General features: G+C 36.5%; 1 protein-coding gene across 1 annotated transcript in view; it reads left to right on the top strand.

Moving 5' to 3' along the window:
* ANO3 (anoctamin 3) overlaps nucleotides 1–10,255 on the top strand; it is a 360,586-nt gene that overhangs the window by 299,780 nt on the left and 50,551 nt on the right. The window lies entirely within an intron of this gene.

Below are 10,255 nucleotides of genomic sequence, written 5' to 3'. Positions count from 1 at the left end.
GCATACTTCCTCCACTTCCTTTCATGGCTTTTGAAAGGGATAAGGGTGAAACTGCACTTTCTGGGGTAGTCTGCACATCAGACTGGGGGGAACCGGCGCCAAGGTCTGCTTCGCTCTGTGCTCCTGAGGTTCAGGCTTAGTTTCTGTTGCGCAGAGAGATAGGTTTCCAACTGCTGAGCGAGAAAATGAAACTTTAGCTAAGGTTCAGGGACTTCAACTGAATGCAAAGAATCTGCCCAGTTAATTGGCCCCAAGAAAGAACAAGGTAATTCTATAGTTTTAACTTTTCTGAAGCCCAAAGGCCCTTCAGAGTTTGATTAGAAATTAAGTCAACCCTTAAAAAATATTCACTCAAAGGATATTTAAACTGTGTCTGCACTGATATGAAGAAAAGCTAGCTAAATTTGATCAAACAACCTGTTACTGAGCAATAGCTTAAAATTCAGTTGGTATTTTTAGATTTGCCTGTTACTAGGAAAGAATCCAACTGAGAGAAGTGTTTTGTCTGTACTTTGAGAACTGAACATGACTTGGCAGGATTGGTGTACCATACCCTTAGGGATTTTCCTAGATACGTGTATGAATATCATTACTACTTTCCACTTGACCACAGTAATTATGGCCTCACAGGCATAGGAATTACAATGCACTTTTGCTACAGATCTCTGCTATCACTGCCACAAGAGTCAGAGTTCAATGACCCTCTTTTCTGAAGACCCCAGCTTTGGCCTCAGAATCCTTTTCAGTATTGGCCTCCTGACAATCATAACCAGTTGATTAGAACTGACCCTAGAGATAAACCTTGTTTACCCTCCCTGTCATGAGCTCATTTGGACGTCAAGTTGTAAAATGAAAACTATGCATAAATTTAATACCTCACTTATTACTGAGCTTGCTTTAGTTGTGATCAGACAGCTCTGAAAGCACCTGAATTGGAGTTAAAAAGCAATTTCTCACCAAACACACACATCTTGCTGAGATGCATCTCCAGGTATACACCATGTTCTAGGTAAGACCAGTTCCATTTTGGACCTTGTTTCTCCAGAGGAACTCAACAATTAAGGACAATGACTTGACGATTTAATCAGCCGAACCAGCTGAGATGACACATTGTGCAGTGCTTACGTAATTCTGGGGGTATTCACCTTCGGTGGAGGCTTTTATTGGACACTCTCCAATTGCTTTACACCCATTAATTAAGCCTCACAATATGTAATGGAAGAAGAACCACCACCTCTTTTTCTGAAACCACTGACCAGTAGAGCTTCCAGAACATGAAATCACATCATTGTCACTAATGGATCTGGAAACAGAACCAGAATGTAGTTTGGGACCATGCCTCAGCTAAAACCAAAACATTGTTCTGGATCCAAAATGGTAACTTCTTTTACAAATCCTATAGCATCACATGCCGGATACTGATGTCACACACAGGGAATTTGTTTTCATAGGTCAGATTCATTAATAGCAGGTTATGAGTTTGAAACAGGATAGAAATTGAATTTATGTTTTGTTTCCTCTTAGGAGTATGGACACTTGAAGCAATAAAGAAATACTTGGTTAAAAATAAAGTAACATCATGGTTATATTACTTGAGGATATTTAAATGATAGTCTTTATAAATACAATGGAAATTGGTGACTGGAAAATTTACTTAGGGATGGTAGCAGTTTTCAGTATTCTCTTAGAGGACAGTAGAGGGATTGTTCTCATGAATGCTGACAATCATTTAGCACACAAGCTTATCTTTTTACCTAAGTCATATGGTGTTATAATAAGGCCTTCTTCATTTAACTATAACTTTCTAGAAAGATTAAACACTCCATTTTGGTGCTAAGGACATTCTAAGACAATGCTCTTTGTTAAGCAGAAGTTTTGATGTAACATGTACGAGTCATGCATACATATATAACTGGACGTCTAAGGAAGGTTACAGATCTGATAAGTGACACACAGACTTTAATTCAGGCATAGTTCAAAGAGGTGAGTTACACAACTATGACAGAACCTCTTGGACTCTTATCTACACGTTTCAGTAAACGTATTTTCTCACTAAGTATCCTTGTAAAAACCAAAAATTAAAATAGAGTTGATGCTGAAACCTATCTTATTGTAGTAAGACATGGTAAGTGACCTTGGATACCTGGACCAATTGAAAAACAAACAGAAAGCCTGTTGACTTAACATCTTAAGAGACGTGTTTATAGTAAAATCTTAGATTTTATGTTTAATATTCATTAAACTTTGGAATGAATTCTATTATTTAATTCGTTGTAATGATAACTCAATCCAGATTGTTTTTTAAAGGCAGAGTCTCTTGTTCATTCTAATGTTTAAAATTTCTTAAATTATTTCAGTGTCTATGTGTACTTTCTGTTTTGTTTCAGAGAAGTATGGCAAGATAATCAATAAACATTTTTGGGCATAAATATAAAGAATAATATTCTGAGGTAAAAAGAAAAGAAATAGATTTAAAGATAATATGGAACAATTAAAACTTTGCAATATGTAAAGGCGCTTATTGAAAGTATTTATCTTAAAGGGATATGAGTTAGGCATAGAAGACTAATATGAAAGTTAATTTTAAAATGTCAGTTTTTATATTACACTAGAAATTATATCCTTTGACACTATTAACATATCTAATGAAAAGAAATTTTGGATGTAATTGTAAAAATATACAAGAGGATACAGAGTTTCATATTTATGATCACACAAAACTTTTGCATTGTTTTCATGCATTTCTTTTTCACTAATTTCTAAGTGATAGTAAGCCTTCAAGCTGTTCATAGATTCAGAATATTTTACAGGCATGTCTCTGTACTAATTAGGGCCTGGCACAGTAAGAGTTCACTGTACCTTTTTATCTTCCCTTCCAGTTCCATCAAAAAAGAAAAAAAAAGAAAAAAGAAATAAAAGCCAGGAAGGGACTGAGGGCTACTGCTAAAAGGTGATGGAAACATTTCAAAAGTAAACATTACTTTCTTCAGGGGCTACCCATTGCCACCAGTGTACCCATACTCTGCACGTTATAGAGTAGCCTTGTTAGCACAGAGTGGCCCTACTGCGTCTTTATTCAGCGTCAGAACTCTGGGGCTCCTTCTCTGGCTGGGTTCTCCAGGCTTATAGTCACCAAGGGAGCAGTGTGCGTAGTAGAAGGAGCTCAGACTACCAAGTCACAGTTTTCTTGTTGAATCCTGGCTTTGCCACTTACTGGTTTCATAACGTAACCTGAGCACCATCATATCCCAGGACTGCTTTCTCATTTGTAAAATAGGGAAAGTGATACCTACCTCCTAGTCACCAATGGGGAGTCAATGAGATGAAGTAGGTAAAGTGAGTCTGTGTTGTCTGACACTTAGTAGGGCCTCAATTAATGATGATTATAATCATTTTTTTATAGATGATAAAATTGAAGCTTTAGCATCAATGTGAATAAAGGTTGAGATGAATCCAACTAAGTGTAGAAAAACTTATATGGAATTATTTTGACCTTGTGTCTATACCTTAGCACATAGTATTTGCTCAATAAATATGAATCGAATGAAAAGTGAATAATTTCTTCTCCAATTGTAATTAATTTTTTCCTGCTAGGAAAACTTTCCCTGGTCATACTTTTAAAAAACCTATCTTCTTTCTTGACCTATTTCATTCCTTTTTCCTCCATTATTTTCTCCCACAGCACTTACTGCCGTGTAACATACCCTATATCTTACGCATTTTTGTTGCTTGTTGTGTGTTCCCATACTAGAAAGCTCATGGAAGCAAGCATTTTGTCTGCTTTCTTCTTTGCTTTATCCAAAGAGTTCGCATAATTCCTGACACATACTAAATGCTCAGTTAAAGTACAAATGAATAAATGAGTGAATGGATGTATGAACAAATACATATATTTAACAACAATAGCAAAACGTTAATATACTAATCATAAGATATCCACAAGCTCACTATTCTTCTACTTAGAATATTCTTCCAATTGTCAGCTCATCAGATCTGAAATCTGCCTTTTTTTTTTTTTTTGCTTAAAGATATGCCTTCGACATCTTTGTATGATTGTACATATAGATTTTTGAGTGGTTTCCTTTAGGAGATGATAAAAGATGGGGCTCTAGTACACAAGAAGAATTGATTTTAGCTAGGAATTTGTAAAATTTCTGCAGGTGAGAATATAGAAGCCATGGGTAGAAAAGTGGGTAGATAATGGTTTTGATGAACAATTTCTTCTGAATACTTAATTTTGAATGATGAGGTCGACAGCAGAATTGCAGCTGTGAGTGATAGGAGTGTAGGTGCTGGATGTTAAGAAAGAAGAGAAAGTATGGCATCATGGAAGCTCAAGGGTCTACTCAAATCACGAATTTAAAGTAAAACAAGTCACCCAGTATAGCTGTGTTTTTCTCCAGGGATGATAATGTGCATGAGAACAGATAGATGGTAGATGGAGTGTTGCTCTTAACTAGGATCATGTTCAAACCATAGGTTTATATGACAAACTGAGACCAGAGCTAGAGAGTTGAGGGTATATGCAAGTGCCTGAGTATAATGATTGAACAACAGGATACATAAAGAAGAAAGTGAGGGCACAAGGGGAGAAAAGGACAGTGAAAATATGATGAGGAGAATGGATTGAAAGTCTAGGTCAGAAGTTAATGGGTTGAAAAAAAATCCAGGTCAAGGGATTGTTGGAATTGGAGGTTATAAGGAGTAAGCTGCAAAAATGGGGGTGATAATTGGAGATTATGGAGAGTCTGGAGTCATTGATCAGATGTATGTCATGGGAGGAGAGGGGTAAGGAAGAGTAGGAGGAAACAACTCTGAAGATAAACATCAAAGAACTGAGAAGCCAAGATACTAGAAATACTATCTTTGAATGTTGTAATTTCAAAAAATTATTTCAGGAGTCACGTTGATAAGAGTTACACTTAGCCAAGAGTTAAAAAATCATTAGCTAATATGGGGAAGTGTACTAAGGGAGTGGTAGATGACTTCCACAAAGAAGGAAGTATGGACTGATACTGTGAGTCTCAAATCTGTGAATCTTTAAGGAGGAGGGAGAGAAAAAATAGTCTTGAAGCAGCAATGAGGAGCAAGAAATTCACCACCTGATTTTCAGTACCTATTGATGTCAGAGACTAAAAGCCATCACCCGAGAGTGCCACCAGGAAAGTAAGATTTCAGGGGTGACCCAGGTTTCAGTTAGAGCAAGGAGGTGAGGGAACGTAAAAGACTTTGCTGTTGATGGCTTTGAATAAGAGCATAGTGCAAGTGTCTCAAATAGTTGGGAAAGAGTGGGAGAGGGTCACAAAGGCAACTCCCATTTCCCTAGAACTAGAGGATCAAAATCTGAGGGTGAAGGAATGATGTGGAAATTCTGATCTTGGAGTAACATGTGAACAGAGTTAAGGTGCAAAATTTATTTAGTCCCAGTGGACCCAAGTGAGAGTGACGACAGGAGGGAAATGTGTGTGTGTGTGTGTTTAGGATACCGGGACAGGGGCTTCCTGTCAAGATGAAGAGGACTGGGCTCTCTCTACACTTCTGAAGGGCAGCCTCTTATTCCTAGCACCCAAAACAACTTTTCAACCCTGCAGTCGCAGCCTGCTGGGAAATGATATTGCTCTTTTCAGCAAGTATGTGATACCCTGTCGTGTGGAAGTACGACTTTCGCAAGTGATTCATTCCCTATGATGGAGTATACTGTTACACAAGTTTGCATCTTTTAGAGCCCTAATTTCATTATAAAGTCTAACCTCTTTAGATAGCTCTTGCCTAATTTATCAACTATGTAATCTATTTTTGTGTGGACTTAATTAAGTGAAGTTACTACTAGGATTAAATACGGTAAAATGGCGAAACTGGCAGATTGATAGTATTATAACTTATTTTGACACCTTTAGGAAAGAATCTAATGATTTATTAATCCTTTTTTTAAAAAATCATGACAAATAATTAGATAATCCTGACATCTCTAATTTGTCTCTTTCTGGTTTGAAAAGTTATAATAACTATGTAATAACCTAGCAGCAACATAGAGTTTATTTGCTGAGTGTTCTCAGCACTGAGCCGTGACCTGGAGAGGGGCAGAGTGAGGAGAGACTGAGGTGCCGGGCCGAGGTCTGTACACCCTGAAGAAGATTCTGGATTTGTTCCTTGGCTCAGAAGCTGGGGCAGAAGAAAAAGCAAACTTACTCATGACTTGAAGGGGATTTTGAAATCAAGTTCATGGGCACCAGATAACACTGACAAGTGATTTTCTCATCCATTTAGAGAACATAAACATTTTGCAGAGAACAATGAAAACATGTTAGATTTAACTAAGCTCATAGTTCCTAGAAGTTTTCAGCTACAGGAAAAGGAAAACATTTTCGTGCTGAATCAGGAGAGAATCCTTTCTAAAAACACCTAGGGTGGTTGTAAATTCTCTCCTTCGAATAAGTGCTTTAAACCAGTAACCCTGCTTTGGGAGTCAGAGTAACCTGGCTTTCAGAGTCCAGTTCATTTTGGGGCCAGATGATTATGCTTTCTGAACTTTGGTATGATTACCAGTAAAGTAGCAATAAAATCATTTCTTGTACATGAAGCTGTTGTGGGGATTTCATGAGTAAATATGTGTAAGACATTTAGCAGGATGGCTGGCACAAATGTGTTTGCTGTATTGTAGCTGTTCATGGGAAGGAGACACAATTTTGGAAGCTCTCTTTAAGAAAAGAATACAAAATTATGAATATAAAATAAGATAGGAAAGTAAACAGAAAATCACAAATTTATGAATTTTAAAAAGCTCCAAATACTACATAGAATCAAAATCTAGAAAAGTAACTGTTTTAATTAATTGGCTGCCTGACACATCTTTGTAATGCTTTTTGTCTTTCATTTTTATCTGTATTTTTTATCTCTGCTTATAATGTTTAAAAAATATTTCTTAGAAAGAATAAGGAAGTAATTTAGTCTTTCCTCTTCCTCTAGCACAGTTCATTGAAAATTTTTATTATTGGTAATTTTGAAAAGCTTATTTCAGCTTTATAATTCATTATTGTTAACGCCACATGCATTTTAAATAGTGTTGTAACTTTGGGAAAATCTCTAGTGTGTTTCATGTATGACTGGAAATTTGTGAATAATTTCTGTAGAGTAGTTTCTGGCTCCATATGTTTCAGATCTTATTTCCCTTCCATTATCAGTGTGGGATACCATACATCTGCATCTCATCACACATCCCCTGCTCTGACATGCAAAAGAGTCAGCATCCAAACTGGAAGAGTTTCCTCAAAATCCATTGCTCCATTAGGATAATTAGCAATAATTAAACAGCACTTGGAAGTGTATGCAGATCACATAAATATACCTCACTCAACCCAAAGTAAAGATTTCCCTGACTCAATATCCCATTAGTCAACTGTCAAGAAAACTCCAGGCCACTCTACCACTCAGTATTTGGAAAACTCAAAGATTCTGGTTCTGTTTAGAGGGAGCTTTTAGACACATCAAAATTGTAAATATAAACAATTCAGTTATTCTGGGACTAATTGAGTATTTGCTTGAATTGTGGACCAAGAAGCATTGTACTTACCTCTGCGTGTCTGTCTCCACAAATTCAGATATCGTGGTTTAATAAAGGAAAAAAAAAATCTTTTCAGACAATTAAGCTATAAGCATGTGACAAAATTTTATTAGTTTTACTGTAAAGGAGAAAATCTTCTAAAAGACCAATGCAAAGACTTCTGTCTTGGTAGACATTTACAAGAAAAGAGAATGGTTAGTAGTCATTTTGAGACTCCAAACAGAAAAGGGCATCAGGTCACAAGACTGTAGACTTCTGATTGCTGGGCCACTGGGCATCCAGTGACCTCACAGCTGACCTCCCAGAAGCTCTTCATCTCATTCAGGTCTACTAGAAATTTGCTGAAACATTTTTGTCTATGATGCAGATTTCTTCCCAGAAGGATGTTGCAAATTATGTAGCTCAAAAAGTTCTATTCCAAATCATGTTTAGAAATAATAATTTTTCCTTTGGCATAGAAGATGGTCAGCATTTGGATCTGGATTTGAATTTCAGCCAAGTGACTTCCTCAGGTAACTTAACCTCCAAGAGCTTCAATTTGCTTCTCTACTGAAGGAGATTAATAATCTTTATTTCACCTGGGTTGTTGTGGAAATGATAGGAGTTAATTAAGAATACCATGCATAAAGTCTGGGATCTCGAAAGTGCTTATTAAATGCTAGTTCTCTTCTTCCTCTCTGGGGCCATGATGCAGCTCATTTTCTTTTCTTTTTTGTATCTTCTCTAAAAATAGACAACATTGTGCTCTCAAAAAATAATTTTGAATTGAATTATTTATTCAAGGGGCAGATTTACAGTTGTAAATACAAAAGAAGAAAAAGGACCATATATGCCATTTTCTGGGTCACAAGCAAAATGGGAAGTATTATATGGAAATTAACTGTATAACTGAACTTTTATAAAAGCAAAACAATAAACATATAAATAATTGACAATAGCCCTATATTTCCTGCAGAAAAATGTCCAATATCTTTATACAATGGAAACCAAGAACTTTGTCTACAAAGTTTCCTGTGTATAACAAGTAGCAGAATGTTTAAAAATTAGTTATGATTTATTATACTCTTAAAATGAATTAAGCATAGTTAGACCTCTTACAGCTTGCGCTTCATTTAATTTGTGCAGCTACCTTATGAAGACAATTTCACTATTTTTTAAGTTGTGGCTGCAAAGGCTTAACATTGTTTAAGTCATTTGTCCAAGGTCACACAATTAGAAAAGAGTATAGGCAGCTTTCAAACCCAGAACATTTGTACCCCAAGCCATGCTGTTTCTCCAGCACCACATTGCCATTCCTAGGTTGTCTTTTGAAGGTCCTTGTAACTTGATGAAGAAGATAAATTGTATTGTGTTTAGTATAAAAATGAAGTTGGTAATTTATTTTATAGTGGTTGGCATTCATCTATGGTGCCAAGTACAGTTCTAAGTATTCAGTTCCAGGGGGATGCTTGAAAAGTGAAAAGGCAAATATTTAACAATGCCCAGGACTCTGGCACTGGCCAATCCGAATGGATGCAAACTCTAGTTCTGGAGCACCTTCCTGGATGCCACAAGCTGTCCAGGGGTTAATTCTGCAGGTACCTCGTCCTGCTGAAGTTTTCCTGGGGAGGGAGGGCCAGCCTGTGAGGAAGGTGAGGCCTTTAGAGGGTTCAGTTATGAGTTTGTTCTTTTATCTGTCATAAATGAACCACCAGTATGACCGTGTCTCTAAATAACAGCAACGTATCAGTCCTAAATGTGCTGCTCAAGAAAAACACTTTGGGTGGAATTACCAAAATTGCAATAGTAATTGATGGTGGGATTGTAGGTGACTTCTGTTTTCTGCTTTACAGTTTAATTCACTCATTCAGCATATGTTTATGGAAAACCTAATATATGGCAGGCACTTGTAGACACTGTATTTCAGAAGCAAGCAAGGGCTGTTCTGGTTATTTTTGTTGGTGGTACATTTGTAATCAGAAAATGTTCAACAGAGTTAAGGAAAGAAAGTGTATCAAATAAGTGAATCATCTTTCTGATGAGGAAAGGGTCTGAGAAAAGTTAATTCTGTACTTTAAAAGCATTACATTTATTTTTAAAAAAAGGAAAAATCTGACAAGTTACTTGTGTAGACACCTCCAGTTTTTAGCCATTCATCTGAGAGTATCCATTTCAATATGAACAAATGCTACTAAAATATTTAATATACAAATGTCAATACTGTACTGAGTGACAGGAAAAGTCAGTATTAGGGGATACTTTATATCAAAGTTAAGAGTCTGCTCTGATCAAGACCATGGTGAGAGTTGTATTTTAATATAGCATGATGTTGCTTACGTGTAGCTTCTTATTCCTAAATGAAATTTCCTAGGGGGAAAAATAAACAAGTCTGATTTTAGAAATTGGTGAAGATTTTCAGTGTTTATAGTTCAAATACTGGTCTCCCCAGGTTCTTAGAACCTAGGTATTTGTTCTTTTGTTTCTTACACAGTGTTGTTATAGAGGGAGAAAAGGGGGAGGGAAATTGGAAGTAAAGTTGGAGAAAGTAATGTTGAAGAGAAGCCATGTCCTTAGACAAAGAGGAAATTTAGCAAGACAAACAGGTCTTGACTAACCAGTTCCACAACTACCCACTTGTGGCTCTGTCAAGTACAGTTCAGCCCAAATATTTAAAATCTGCCACTTCACGTATTTATAGGCTTTTTATATCGATTA

Source organism: Camelus bactrianus, chromosome 10 (genome assembly GCF_048773025.1).
Source record: "Camelus bactrianus isolate YW-2024 breed Bactrian camel chromosome 10, ASM4877302v1, whole genome shotgun sequence".
NCBI classification, from domain to species: Eukaryota; Metazoa; Chordata; class Mammalia; order Artiodactyla; family Camelidae; genus Camelus; species Camelus bactrianus.
This window is presented reverse-complemented; position numbering and strand designations above follow the sequence as displayed.